This window comes from Nicotiana sylvestris, chromosome 6, assembly GCF_000393655.2.
Source record: "Nicotiana sylvestris chromosome 6, ASM39365v2, whole genome shotgun sequence".
In the NCBI taxonomy this organism is placed as follows: Eukaryota; Viridiplantae; Streptophyta; class Magnoliopsida; order Solanales; family Solanaceae; genus Nicotiana; species Nicotiana sylvestris.
In genome coordinates, this window is record NC_091062.1 from 211615546 (window position 1) to 211631729 (window position 16184).

Here is a 16184-nt window from a genome sequence, read left to right on the forward strand (position 1 = left end):
CCCCTTTATAAGCCTTCACATTACTCCTTTTAACAGCCTGTTTAGAATATCACAGTACCCCTCCCATGTGCCCTTCCATTTTCAGTTCCACTTTAGCTAATTAAGTATTAAACCCATCAATATTCCCTGGCAGACTTATCTTTCCTATTTTATTAACTAAAAACAAACATGGGCAGTAGAATATATGTGACAACATATGCTGTCAAATTATTTAAAACTTAACAAAGACCTTTATGCAGGCCACAGGTTGTGCACAAAGCACATGAGGTGCACCAATGCACATGCTGTGCAAGAGTGCACATGCCCTCCAATGCAGCATTTAAACCAAACATCCCTTTTACATTACTGATCCAAATCAACAGCTATAAGTAAACAAAACTGGTTCTTAAATGACTCAACAAATGCTTAGCAGAAGTAAGTCGATTTGTTATTGTTCGGACAGTTGAAAACTAATTGACGACACATGTCGACTCGACTATATTAGCATTAACATACACAATCGTAGCCAAAAATCAGACATTTAAACAGTATCGATCATGGTTCGAATTATACTGACTAAACAGAAATGCACTCGAGGAGTCAACTAGTCAATCCAAACTCGAAAATCAGCTACTTGCACAAACAAATACATAATGCCTTATCAGAATATGAGGGGGGATTCAGACGAACACAGAGGTTCAGGTAAAGTGGACAAACAAAAGTTGATAAAATTAAAACAAAAATATGAACAGACTTTTAAAACAAATCACACGGACTAAAACAAGTAAAGGAAAGAAAGCAGACTCACCTTAAAACTTGAAAGGTCAAAAGTTTGAACTCGGATTTAGACAAACCTTTCTTAAGGCTGAACGGACTTTAATCGAAGTGTTTCTCAGATGAGAAACACTTCGATTAAGGTCCATTAGACCTTAATCTCTGTGGCTTGGACTGACATGGACCAGTGATGAAGAACTACAAAGTTCCAAAACTCAGATCTGGGATTCATGCTTCCCTGATCAGATTCGGACCAAACCAAGTATGGTTTGGTCACGAGGAGGGTCTGGGGAGTGTCTGGTGTGAAGCTGGGGTTGGTTGGTGTAAACCGAGTTTTGACTCGAATCTTCAAATGAAGATTCGAGGACCTAGGGGATGATTCGAACTAAGCGGTCAACAGGTCTATGTTCAGGGTGGTGAGGGGGTTCTAGGGTGTTAAGGGGAAGGTCACCGGCGTTCATGCCGCCGGTTTTCATGGTGGGGGATACAGGGGCGGCTCTAGGGTTTGATGAGGATGAGGTTGAAGACGGAGGCTGGGGTGTCGGATGGGGGGGGGCAGGGTAAGGTTAAAGGGTTTATATATGGAATGGGTGGGTTGATCTCAACCGTTGGATCAACTGAAATCAATGGCTTGGATCTAAGGGCTTAGGGGAAACAGTGTCGTTTCAACTAATGGGGGTTTGGGTTGGTCCGGGTGGAACGGGTCGGGTTTTGTTCGTGGGTATGGGAAATGTGATCTTGGCCGTTGATCAATCTGAGATCAACGGCCCAGACCACACTGGATTGAAACGACGTCGTTTGGACTCTCTGGGCATCAGCTGGACTGGACCGGGCAGGCCTGGTTTGGGTATTGTTCGTTTGGGCCAATTTTAATAAATTGGCCCAAGTCCGGAAAGGAAGAAAGGACCTTTTCTTATTTTTTTTTTATTTTTTATTTTATTTCTTTTCCTTATTTATTTTAAAAACAAAACTAAGCAAAAAATTAAATACACACTCAATACAATTATTTGCACACACACTAAAAATATTTCAAAATAAGTAAAATTAAACAAAACAAAATCACGGACAAAGATGCCTATTTATGATTTTCTATTTAACGACCGGATTACGGTTTGAATTATGCATGACACACACATTTTTTTGTATTTTGTTTTAATAAAGTAAAAATGGGCAAAAATCGTAAATAACCAACAAAGTGCCATGTAAAAATCCAAAATTTGTACTGCAGGGCCAATTATTATTTTTTTTTATTTCTCTTGGAGCGATTGTCGTGCGAAACAAAAATCACGTGCTCACACCACCGGACGGAGATATTGATTTTGGTATTGACCTGGTGCCGGGCACTCAGCGCATTTCTATTCCACCATATCGTATGACACCAGCAGAGTTGAAAGAATTGAAGGAACAGCTTCGGGAACTCCTAGATAAGGGGTTCATTCGGCCTAGTGTGTCACCGTGGGGTGCGCCGGTTCTGTTTGTGAAGAAGAAGGATGGCACAATTAGAATATGCATTGATTACAAGTAATTGAACAAGGTAACAATTAAGAACAAGTATCCTTTGCCTCGCATTGATGATTTATTTGGCCAACTTCAGGGAGCGAGAGTGTTCTCCAAGATTGATCTTCGTTCGGGCTATCACCAGTCGAAGATCAGGGATTCAAATATTCTTAAGACTGCTTTTAGGACCATATATGGTCATTATGAGTTTCTTGTTATGTCCTTCGGGCTGACCAATGCCCCAGCAGCATTCATGCATTTGATGAATAGTGTATTTCGGCCTTATCTGGATTCGTTCGTTATAGTATTCATTGATGATATTCTGGTATACTCGCATAGTCAAGAGGAGCATGCAGAGCATTTGCGAATCGTATTGCAGAGATTGAGAGAGGATAAACTTTATGCAAAATTCTCCAAGTGTGAGTTTTGGCTCAGTTCAGTGGCTTTCTTAGGACACGTGGTGTCTAGTGAGGGTATTCAGGTTGATCCAAAGAAGATAGAGGCGGTTCAGAGTTGGCCTAGACCATCCTCAGCCACAAAAATTCGTAGCTTTCTTGGGTTGGCAGGCTATTATCGCCGATTTGTTCAGGGATTCTCATTGATCGCATCGCCCTTGACCAAGTTGACTCAGAAGGGTGCTCCATTTGTATGGTCGGACGAGTGTGAGGAGAGCTTTCAAAAGATCAAGACAGCTTTGACCACAGCTCCAGTATTGGTTTTGCCATCAGCTTCAGTTTCATATACCGTATATTGTAATGCTTCAAGAGTTGGGATTGGTTATGTATTGATGCATGAGGGTAGAGTTATTACTTATGCTTCTCGTCAGTTGAAGCCCCATGAGAAGAACTACCCATTCATGATTTGGAGTTGGCTGCCATAGTTCATGCATTGAATATTTGGAGGCATTATTTGTATGGTGTATCTTGTGAGGTATTCACCGATCATCGCAGTCTTCAGCATTTGTTCAAGAAAAAAGGATCTTAATTTGAGGCAGCGGAGGTGGTTGGAGTTGCTTAAGGATTATGATATCAATATATTGTACCATCCGGGAAAGGCCAATGTGGTGGCCGATGCTTTGAGCCGAAAGGCAGTGAGTATGGGAAGTTTGGCATATATTCCAGTTGGGGAGAGACCCCTTGCAGTTGATGTTCAGGACTTGGCCAATCGGTTCATGAGGTTGGATATTTTGGAGCTCAGTCGGGTGTTGGCTTGTGTGGTTTCTCGGTCTTCCTTATATGATCGCATTAGAGAGAGCCAGTATGATGATCTGTATTTGCTTGTCCTTAAGGACAGAGTTCAGCATGATGATGCCAGAGATGTGACCATCGGTGATGATAGTGTGTTGAGGATGCAGGGCCGGATCTATGTGCCCAATGTGGATGGGCTTAAAGAGTTGATTCTGGAGAAGGCCTATAGCTCGCGGTATTCTATCCATCCGGGTGTCGCGAAGATGTATCAGGATTTGAGGCAGCACTATTGGTGGAGAAGAATGAATAAAGACATTGTGGGATTTGTAGCTCGGTGCCTCAATTGTCAGCAGGTGAAATATGAGCATCAAAGACCGGGTGGTTTGCTTCAGCAGATGGTTATTCCTGAGTGGAAGTGGGAGAGGATCACTATGGACTTTGAAGAAGTTCGATGCTATTTGGGTAATTGTGGATCAGCTGACTAAGTCCGCGCACTTCATTCCTGTGTGTACTACATATTCTTCATAGCGGTTGGCAGGGATTTATATCCGGGAGATCGTTCATTTGCATGGTATTCCGGTTTCCATCATTTCATATAGAGGTACTCAGTTTACTTTGCAATTTTGGAGAGTCGTGCAGAGAGAGTTGGGTACTTAGGTGGAGTTGAGCATAGCTTTTCATCCTCAGACGGGCGGGCAGTCCAAGCGTGCTATTCAGATATTGGAGGACATGTTGCGTGCTTGTGTTATTGATTTCGGAGATTTATGGGATCAGTTTCTATCGCTTGCAGAGTTTGTTTACAACAACAGCTACCAGTCGAGTATTCAGATGGCGCCATATGAGGCTTTGTATGAGAGGCGGTGTAGATCTCCAGTTGGTTGGTTCGAGCCCGGTGAGGCTAGGTTATTAGGGACAGATTTGGTTCAAGATGCCTTAGAGAAGGTGAAGGTGATTCAGGAGAGGCTTCGTACAGCACAGTCACGACAGAAGAGTTATGCGGACTGGAAGGTTCGAGATGTGTCCTACATGGTTGGTGAGAAGGTCTTGCTGAAGGTTTCGCCCATGAAGGGTGTTATGAGGTTTGGGAAGAAAGGAAAGTTGAGTCCACGGTTCATTGGGCCTTTTGAGGTGCTTCGGAGGATTGGGGATGTGGCTTATGAGCTTGCTTTGCCACCCGGATTGTCTAGCGTGCATCCGGTATTTCATGTTTCTATGCTCTGGAAGTATATTGGAGATCTGTCTCGTGTTTTGGACTTCAACACGATTCAGTTGGATGATGATTTGACCTTGATGTGGAGTCAGTAGCTGTTTTGGGTCGCCAAGTTTGGAAGTTGAGGTCAAAAGATATAGCATTAGTGAAAGTGCAGTAGAGAGGTCGGCCCGTGGAGGAGGCTACCTGGGAGACCGAGCGGGAGATGCGGAGCAGATATCCTCACCTGTTTTAGGCTTCAGATATGTTTCTTGACTCTTTTGAGGATGAAGGTTTGTTTAAGTTAGGGAGGATGTGATGACCCGGCCAGTCGTCTCATGAATTATTGCTTCGTTTCCCCATTTCTGCTTCTTTATGCTTCGTTATTTGTATTTTATGTGGTCGAGTTGATTGGTTTGCGTTTGGAGTGGAATTAATAAGAAATGAGACACTTAGTCTCTTTTAAGAAGGCTTATGTTGGAAAAGTCGTCGGATGTTGACTTATGAGTTAGAGGTTTCGGATATGAACTCTGATGGTTTGGTTAGCTTTGGGGGTGATTTGTGACTTAGGAGTGTGATCGAAAGTGGTTTTGGAGGTTCGGTGTAGAATTAGGCTTGAATTGGCGAAGTTACTATTTTGGCGATTTCCGATTGATAGGTGAGATTTTGATCCGGGGTCGGAATGGAACTCCGAGAGTTGCTGTAGCTTCGTTATGTCATTGGGGATGTGTGTACAAAATTTCAGGTCATTTGGATGTGGTTTGGTTAGGTTTTTGATCGAAAGCGTATTTCGGAATTTTTTACAAAACTTAGGCTTGAATTCGACGTGAATTGATGGATTTGGTGTTGTTGGAGGTGTTTTGATGATTGGAACAAGTTTGAATGAGGTTTTAGGATGTGTTGGTGCTTTTGGTTGAGGTCTTGGGGGCCTCGGGTGAGTTTCGGGTGGCCGATCGGGCTAGTTTTGGTGTTGGATTAATGCAGAAACTGTTCAGCTGTTGCAGATGAAATTGGCCTTCGCGATCGCGAGGGGCCAGTAACGATCGCGTAGAAGGATTTTTGAGTGGTCTGAGTTTGGACTTCACATTCACGTATGCGGCTCGCGTTCGCGGAAGGTCAGAAGCCTGTGTTTCACGTTCGCAGGAGGAGTTTCGCGGTCGCGTATAAGGAGTTGGGGGTCAGTGGTAATTGTTCTTCGCGTTTGCATGGGATGGGACGCGTTCACGTACGTTTAAGGGTCAGAGCATCGCGTTCGCAGGGAGAAACCCACGTTCGCATAGGGTTATTTTTGAGAAAAATAAAAAGGTGTTTCGCGATCGCGGGGCTAAGGTCGCGATCGCGATGAAGGAAGTTCAGATTTGGGCAGTGAGTTTATAAAACATTTCATCTGCGATTTTGAGCCATTTTTCCTCCATAGCTGAGCATTTTGAGAGCTTTTTGAAGGAGATTAAAGAGGGATTCAAGGAGTATTGATTGGAGGTAAGATTTTTGAACCTAAAACGTGATTCTACTGTGAAATTAACCTAGAAATTCATGGAACTTAAGCTAAAAATAGAAAAACTAGGGCCTGGGATATTGAGATTTTAAATTGGGATTTGAAGGGCCATTTAAGGTCAGATTTGAGAACTCTTGACATGTATGAACTCGTGGGGTGATAAGGAATCTAATGATGTAAAAATATCTGAGTTTCGAGAAGTGGGCCCGGGGCTCGGGTTTTGCTAATTTCGAGATTTTTGATATTTTTCGATTGTTTTCGCTTGGGTTATGTTTCCTTAGCATATTGTGACGTATTCGTTCTGGTTTTGGTGAGATTCGACGTGCGAGGAGGCCGATTTGAGAGGAAAAGGCGTAGCGAGCTAGAGTTTTTGTAGGTTCAAGGTGAGTAATGAATGTAAATGATGTCCTGAGGGTTTGAAACCCCGGATTTGCACATCGTAGCGCTATATTGAGGTGAGACACGCGCTTGATGATGAGTGTGGGGTAGTTTACTATTGGGGATTGTGACTTGGTCCGTCCTGAGTGATGCTTTTACCGCGTATTTGATTGGAGCTTATTTGTTATCATCATTACTTGGATTGATTGCCATATTTGAGCTTCGTGCCAACTATTTGAGCCCTCTGGGGAGTTTTATCACTATTTCCTCAATGTTTTGACTTACTACTTGAACTCAGTCGTACCATTTTCCACTATTTTACAACTCAGCCACTTTTACTCAGTTTTAAAACTATAATGATATATTAAATGATGTTTTGGACTGAGAACTACTGTTTTACTAATGCCCGAGGGGCTTATATGATTTTTGGACTGAGTACGGCCAAGGGCCAGATGTGAGGATACTATGGGATCGGGCTGCGCGCAGCAGCAGTATTATACTGATATTGATATGAGGCCGAGGGCCTAGATTTGATGCCACGAGATGGCTTGATATTGCACTTGGGTCGTAAGGGGCCCCGCCTGGAGTCTGCACACCCCCAGTAAGCGCCGTCGATGAGATATATGGATCGGACTGCACGCCGTAGCGATATATGGATAGGGCTGCACGCCGTAGCGATATATGGATTGGGCTACACGCCGCAGCGGGTACTATAGGGTACCGTTCTATGTATTGATTTTCTTTATATGTCTGTCACTTAACCGCTTACTTGTTGTAGCATTTCTACATTTCGTTTCCATCGGTTTATTGCTTTCATATTACTTGTTTAAACTGCCACATTATAGATTGCTCTATGTTTTTCCGTGATTTCTTATTCTCGGTCATTATTTATGCTTATTACTCACTGGGTCGGAGTACTCACATTACTCCCTGCACCTTGCGTGCAGATCCAGGTGTTCCAGAGGCTGAGTGAGGATTTTCAGTCGATCAGTTCATATCCGGGAGCATCGAGGTAGCTACACGGTGTCCGCAGCCCGGATCTCTCCCTTCTATCCTTTCATTTTATCCGTATTTCCTAGACTGATTATGTATTAGGCTGTTGAACTTATACTAGAGGCTCGAGACTTGTGACACCAGATCTGGATGGGCTATGTAGTAGTATTATCATCTGAATTTTCGCATATTTAACTCGTTGTATTAAACTCTTATTAGGGTAATTTAGCAATTTAACTGTGTTAGCTGATAATGATTTTCTTATAAGAAAACGGATCGAGGTTGTTAGTTGGTCAGGCTTGCCTAGCAGTTTGTTGGGCGCCATCACGATCGGGGTTGGGGTCGTGACATAACTGCCTCTCATGTGGCAACATGAGCTAATGCACAAGCTGTTAACAACCTCTCTGAGTTGCTTCTATTCTTTTAAGCTAGCGCTAAGCTTGTCGCGTATTTGTTAGGCTCCGTAGGAGACTAAATGCTTGAACACCTCAGTTGACTATGGCATTAGGTTCGCTTTTTCATATGAACTATGACTTCTAGACTGCAAAACACTAGTGATGTTTGATATATATTGTTCTAAATAACTGGGAGTGCTAACTTTCGCACTTTACGGAAAGATGTTGTGATTCACATTTTCACTTTCTTTTTATTGGTAATTTGTATTTCTTTCACAAGGATTTTTGAATTTTAGTTTATTTATCAAATTTCGATTATGTTTTTGTTTTTCCTTATTTTATTTATAATGGAAGATTGTGACTATCCTAATTGAAAGTGATGTGATCTAAGCATGGTGGTGGGATTATTTGAGCAAATTTTTATATCAATCTATAACTAAATCGATTAAAAAAAAATCTTGACCATAATGACCAGATGTATGATTTTTGTTCACATAGGTGCTAAATTTGTATATGTTAAAATGATGATCTAATTATGTCTTTATTTAGTTTTGAGATGTGGGCATGATCTGAATTGTTTTTGGATTCTGCCGTGTGGTTAATCCTATGCAAGTGCACCATCAAAAGAAGAAATCTCATTCTACACTAATGACTTGTGAAAGATTATGTTTGTCTTGAAAAGCTTCGAGCACATCATATGAAAACATTGGGCCCAAAATCTGCCCACCCAATTTTCAAACTCATAGAACAATGCAAAAACATAGCCACCCTCAAGCAAGTGCATGCTTAAATGATCAGAACTGGACTAATTCTCTACACTTACCCTCTCAGTCGCATACTCATTTCGTCCTCCACCCTATCCGCCACTAACTCCTATGCGCTAATCATTTTCAACCAAGCAAGCAATCCAACAATTTTCCTGTTCAACACCCTAATCTCATCATCCCTTGCTAGGAAAGACGATCAAGTTCACTTTTCTTTAGCTCTTTACACTCGTATTCTCACTCAAACCACTCTCAAGCCCAATAATTACACTTACCAGTCTCTTTTTAAGGCTTGTAGTTCTCAACCATGGCTTCAACATGGTCGTGCCTTGCACAACCATGTCTTGAAATTCCTTGAACCACCTTATGGTCATTTTGTTCAAGCCTCGCTGCTTAATTTCCACTCCAGGAGTGGCGAATTGGGGGTTTCAAGATTCCTCTTTGATCAAATCACAAGATCGGATTTAGCTTCTTGGAACTCCATACTTACAGCTTATGCCTATAATAATTCTGTTCAATATGAAGCCAATCTTGATAATGTTTATGATAGCACTAATTTGTCATTGGAAGTTTTGCTTTTGTTTAATCAAATGCAGAAATCTTTGGCTAGTCCTAATAAGGTTAGTTTGGTGGCGTTGATTAGTGCTTGTGCTGATTTGGGTGCGGTTAGTCAGGGGATATGGGCTCATTCTTTTGTGCTTAGGAGCGGCCTCAAGCTCAACCGCTTCGTTGGCACAGCTTTAATCGCCATGTATGCAAATTGTGTCCGTCTTGATATTGCTCGACAATTATTCGATCTATTGCTTGAAAGAGATATGTATTGTTATAATGCCATGATTAGAGGACTTGCAGTGCACGACCTTGGGCTAGAGGCTCTTGACCTTTTCAAGAAAATGGAATTAGAAGGTTTGGTTCGTGATGATGTAACTATGCTAGTTATAATATGTGCTTGCTCTCATGTGGGGTTGGTTAATCAAGGCTGCGAATTTTTTGAGTCAATGAAGGAGGATTATGGAATTGAGTCTAAGATTTAGCAATATGGGGCCTTAGTGGATCTTTTGGGTCGAGCAGGTCGGGTGAAGGAGGCTGAAGAAATAGTTCAGATCATTCCTATAAAGCCAAATGCAGTTCTTTGGAGGTCTTTATTAGGAGCTGCTCGTGTTCATTGTAACTTAGAGGTAGGTAAATCAGCATTGAAATAGTTGATATAGCTAGAGCCAGAGACTAGCGGGAATTATGTGTTGTTATCGAATATGTATGCTAGCATGAACAAGTGGAATGATGCGAAAAATATAAGGAAGTTGATGAAAAATCATGGAATCGACAAAACTCCTGGTAGTAGCATTGTCGATATTGATGGTGCTATGCACGAGTTCCTTATTGGCGATAAGACTCATCCACATACAAACTGGATATATCTAAAGCTAGATGAGATAAATAGAAGGCTGCAAGAACAGGGTCATAAGTCAGGAACAAGAGAAGTGTTGTTTGACATTGAAGAGGAAGAGAAGGAAGATGCACTTTCATACCATAGTAAAAGGTTAGCCATTGCTTATACACTTATTGCATCTGATTATGGTACCCTATTAGAATTATAAAGAACCTAAGGGTTTGCAGTGACTACCATGCAGCTACTAAACTTATTTCAAGGGTTTATGAGAGGAAAATTATAGTAAGAGATAGATCTAGGTTTCATCACTTCATTAATGGGACTTGTTCTGTTTGGATTATTAGTAGAATTTCTTGTACTTTGTGTTATTTGGAACAGCATATAGTTTACTTCACGGGCGGATCTAGAATTTCTAGTGCATGCGTGCACTACTTAAAAAAGAAAGAAAAATTATATTAAGTGGGAATTGATCATTATTCCTCTTAGTAAATAACTCAACCTTCAATCAAGTGCATCATTCAGTCTTCTTGAAGCATGGGTGCGAACAATTAATATAATACCAATTTTAAAAAATATGTACATAAATATCTAATTTTACGGAAAGACCATGGGTTCACGTGCCCCATCATCTCCCTATAAATTCGCCCCAAGTTTACTTAGTCGGACATCCTGCCTCCTCTATTTCAAAAAAAAAAAGCGTAAACTAGTGTTCCATTTCCTTGTGATCTCGCTTTTGGTGAAAGATGTATGTAAAAAAGTAGAGCTACTGTATTATATTTATCTCTATCTTTTAGTATTGTTGAATTATAGCAAGTTGATTAATTATGGAGAAATGATAAGTCTTACATGCACTCCAAAAAATGCTTTATGGACTCCAATCACATATTCACTGCGTCTAAAAGTACTTTAATTTACTCTCCGAAACACTATGAATTTGAAAAAAATCCAATTAAAAAGAATTACAAACCTGAAATCCACATCTGCTTTATATTTGAGTCCTTATAAAGAGTAATCATATAAATTTATTACCGAAAAATCATATAAATTTTATGTAATGATATTTTGCTTACATGATAACTCTCATTTATCCTACATTGTACAATTATTAATTCTCAGTTTTTTTTTTGTGGGGGGGGGGGGGGGGACTAAAACTGTGTTTTTTTGCATGTTTCAATGATATGATAGGTTATTCGGATACATTTCAGTTCATTAATTTCCATATATTTTTTAGTTGCTTCCTAAATTATTTTTTGTCTACTTTTCTCTTTTTTTGCTATTATTTTCTTAGGTCCAATGTTATCATATTTATTCATGTATAGAACCTCCTCTCGAAGTGTACGTATCTTTGCATTTATCAGTTCTTTAACATCTTGAATTTCTTGATAGCCTTCTTTGCTTAAAACCAAATTAAGAAAAGAGAGTAAAAGAAAAACAGAAGTTTTATCGTTGGTTAAACCATTTTGCTTTGCTGGAAAAGAAAAAAAGAAGAAGGGTAAGAACAAAAACTATTTTTCAACTAAACTTTATAAAGATTTGCTTCCTGTCCATGTAAAATAGAGAGACTACTTCGGCAAAAAAAGGAGAAATAACTGGTAGCAAATGTTTGCTACACTGAAAAGAGAATTTCAAAATTGAAAGGTTAAGCTTTTCACCAAAATTTTCTACTAAATTTTCAAGAATTGAACTGCAACAAAAATAGATATGACGTATATGTTAAACTCCCAGTGTAAGCAAAGAAAACTTGAACCTTTGCTAGAACAGAAAGTGCCTGGATTTCAATCTGATACCCTTTTTCTCTGTTCCAGGTACAAAGCCAAGTTCAATTAACATAGGATAATTCGGTATTAGTATTGCCATCCTGTAGACTAATTAAGACAGATAAAGACATGTAACACTTGGCAAAAGCTGGTAATGATCTTGACCGACGAGGTCCGATGATTTAAATGACCTCTTCAAGATGCTGCATAATGGGATCATTCTTCAAACACATTTCTGTTCATCAGACCCTCTAAACCATTCTGAGCAGCCTGTAATGTGGCCTTAAAGGCAGCATGACTCAAGATTCGCTTGTTTCTAAACCGTTTTCAATTATTTCCCCAATTTTGATAGCCTTGGCAAACGGCTTTCCCATAGCGGACATCATGTTCTGGAAGTAGTCCGCCTCTTGGGCCTGTAGAAAGACAGTGACCATTTCAATTTCATCCATTGGAGGCTTTACTCTGGCAGCTTGCTCATGCCATTTGATAGCATATTCGTGGAAGTTTTCCGCAGTTTTCTTTTTCAAATTGGTCAAAGAATTTTTGTCGGGAGCGATGTCCACATTATACTGGAACTGGCGGATAAAATCTCGGGTCATATCATCTCACACGCGCCAATGAGTAATTTCTTGATCCATATACCACTCAGAAGTGATTCCGATGAGGCTTTCCCTAAAATAGGCCATTAGCAGCTCCTCTTTTCCACCAGTACCTCTCAACTGGTTACAATATCGTTTCAGATGAGTGACCGAGTCTCCGCGCCCGTCGTACTTTTCAAATTTTGGCATCTTGAAACCAGCCGGCAAGTGGACATGGGGAAACATACAGAGGTCATAGTATGAGACATTTTTTCGGCCACTCAGACCTTGCATGTTTTTCAGGCTCTGTTCCAGGCTCTTTATCTTCCGAGCCATCTCCTCTTGCTCGGAATTTTTAACAACCTTTTCTTGCTCCCCCGAGAGATCATATTGCGGAGGTTGAGTGAAAGAGTATGGGGTCACATATGTTATTTCTGATTGAAGCTATGGACCCTTGGAAACTGGCGCCTGGGGGCGAACCACAGAAGGCGTGCCAGGACCATTGGACAACATTGGAGAGTGCCCGCAGGGAAAGAGCGGGTTGGGCACAGGGGTGTTGGTAACTTCACCTGACCTGGGGATCAACTCAGGGAACCCAGGGATTGCACTTGGCGGTTCCCTACCACTAGACCAGGCGTCCCACATTTCCAATATGCGGAGACGCAACATCTTATTCTCTTCAGCAGCTGCTGATTCTAGTTGCGGAATAGCCAATGTCGTGCTATCCTTAGAACTGATGATTGGTAGATTGCTTGTGCAGGCCATCTGTGCCTTTGGATCTTGTGAAGCAGGGGAGGCTAGCCTACTGACAAAACCAACCACCAAAACCTGGCTAACTTGAACATCCAACAACCTTGTTAGTTTTGAGACACTTAACAGATAGGAAACCGCACGTTTGGATGCAATGCACCTAACAGTTAAACGCTTCTACCATGTGTTTGAATAGTTGCATGTTTCATTCCGGCCTTAACTAACCCCTTTAATATGTACCTCTCTTCTTTTATTTCTGCCTCTCTTTAATCATTCTTGATTTTCTCATTTTGTTTTTGCCGCTTTTTTATTTTTGGCACTCTTTTTTTTTTACTCTTTTATTTTTTGCTCACTCTCTCTTTTTTTTTCTTTTTCTTTTTTCACTCAATTTTTCTTTCTCTTTTTTTTTTTAAGTTTATTTTTCACTCAATTTATTTTATAGCTGTGATCGAATCCGATGGGGATTGTCTGCGTATCATGACGCCGCATGAATCAGATCTTGCGTAGTTCGAGAAGATCAAAAATAGAGTAAATAAACTAACTCTTTTTTCTTTTTTTATAAAACTCAGACCATGAAAGCTTTAAGGCAAAAGAAAAATATTTTTGATTTTGATTTTTTTTTTTTTTGAATTTTTAAAAGAAATGCTTTAAAAGAAGAAAAAAATAGCTTTTGGATTTTTGATTTTGATTTTATTTTAATATTTTTGAAGGAAAGACTTCTAAAAATTCATTTGCTTTTGATTTGAACTTTGGGAATTTTAAAAGTAAAAAAGAAAATATTTTTGTTTGAATTTCCATTTGTTTTCTCTTTTTCTAAAGAAGAAAAAAAATAATTTTTTTACAAAAGTGATGCCTCTTAATTTTTGAAAGAGTGATGTTTAAGAAAATATTTTGGATTAATGCGTTTTTTTTAATTTACAAAAGTATTTCTAAAGAAAAGAGAAAATATTTTTGGACTTCAATTTTTTAATTTTTTAATTTTTCAATTTGTTTTTGACATTTACGAAAGAAAGACTTTCAATCAAGGAAAAGAATTTTTTTTCTGATTTTTTTTGAATTCTTTGGTAAAAATATTTCAAAATAAAGGAAACCCGTATTTTGGATTTTGATTTTTTATTAATTTTTATTTTTATTTCTTTTTTTAGTATAAAAGACTTTAGAAAGAAGAAAACCATTTTTTTGAGTTTAAAAAAAACTTCTTTTTTTTTAATTTTCTAGGGATAGATTTCTAAAGAAGGAACTAAAAGAAAATATTTTTGGATTTTTGAAAATTGGGGCCGGAACCGATGAGGTTTGCCTACGTATCTCACATCTTGTGAGAATCAGACTTGCGTAGTTCGGTCAGTTTTGACAGAACAAGGGAAACATGACACTTGAACATTTTGGCTCATTTTGAAATGACTTTTCCTTTTTAGAATTTCGGTAGAGTTTCAGAACTTTCTAGATACCTACCTCTCACCCCTTTTATTTTATTTTTATTTTTTTGATTTTCTTTCCCTATTCTAGAAGTCGTTCAACATGCAAGCCGAAACAAACAGATGCGCAAGTAGCACGTAAGATGCATCAGGATGATCTTTTTATTTCGGGTGCACCTGTCCTAGACGGACCCAACCCTTATGTTGAGTCCCCAAAGTCAAATCCACATGACGCAAACAAACGTACCTACTAGGGATCCGACATGAGGCTGAGTTATTCTAGGTTTAAAACCTGGGTATATTGTTCTAGACTTGGTTTACCCCGAGCGGACAACTCGAGCCAAAGGGGGGCTACGTACCGAGAACCAAAAGGTCATCCGGCTTTGTAACTTATCCGAGCCTCTTTCTAATTTAAGGTATGACACTAATAGAAGAGGAGTCACGCCAGCGTGCATATCCCCGAAAATGAGAAGAGCAGGGTTTCGTAACAGTTTACAGTTCAAATAATATCAAAGCGGTAAAAAGCGACATTTAGCACATTAGGCCCAAATATGTAAAAATCAGATAATAAATAAAGCCAAGTATAATAGTAATTCTAAGCTCGAATTGTTGAACCCTGAACCAGAGATTCTGGGTTCACTTCCCCAACAGAGTCGCCAGAGCTGTCACACCTCTTTTTTACCACCTGAGAGGGTATATAAAGGAATTTTTTCAATTAAAGTGACATTATTCGAAATGGGATTATTTTATTTAATTTTTCAGAGTCGACACTTGGAATAGTTTATTTCGTGTCCCAAGTCACCGGCTTATTTTAAAATCTCAAATCGAGAAAATTTCGACTTTACTTTATAAGTTGCGAACCAGAAATTCTAGATAAGGAATTCTGTTAACCCAGGAGAAGTGGTTCTAGCACGGTCGATTAAACTATTAATATTGGCCTATTATCTGATTTACTACATATTTTAAAATTATTGTGAATTTTTAACTTTATAAACCGCTTTTAATTATTTATTGTTACATATTGTAAATCATGTCACGGGAACTATACCCACGATCTATAACATGTTTAAATTATTAAAGATTAAATTGTGGTCGGGTCACATAAATGTAACCCCGAATTTTAGTAATTAAGCGTCACAACTACGTTACGAGAACCGTACCTGTAGCTATGACAATTATTTAATTAACGCGCTTAAAGCAAACTACAAAAGTTCAAGATATTTTCTATACTAATCTTGTATTTATGTGAGTGCCATGAGTTATGGGTTTCAAATGGGGATAGCACACCTCAACTTATTTTAAAAGAATTGTACTCAATTAAGGCAACCTTACACGCGGCCACAACATTATACACAAAATCGAGCTCCACCTTCAAAAATGTTCATCCTTACCAAGCTCCATATAATCTTCAACAAATGATCCCCAATACAATCCTCGCCCAAGAGAGCCTTTCAGAAAGAATCAGTTCACCCCTATTGGTGAATCGTATTCAAGTTTGTTCCAAAAGCTAATCGGGTTAGATCTATTGCAGCCAGTGGCCCCGAACCGGCCGAACCCCGAATCCTCCTCGCATCGAGCTGATGCTATATGTGAATACCACTCTGAAGCAGTGGGACATAGTACAAAGGACTTTTGGACTCTCA

General features: G+C 39.6%; 1 pseudogene; it reads left to right on the top strand.

The window, feature by feature from the left end:
* Window positions 1–8584: 8584 nt before the first annotated feature.
* Window positions 8585–11878, top strand: LOC104234697 (pentatricopeptide repeat-containing protein At5g43790-like; annotated as a pseudogene).
* Window positions 11879–16184: the final 4306 nt, after the last annotated feature.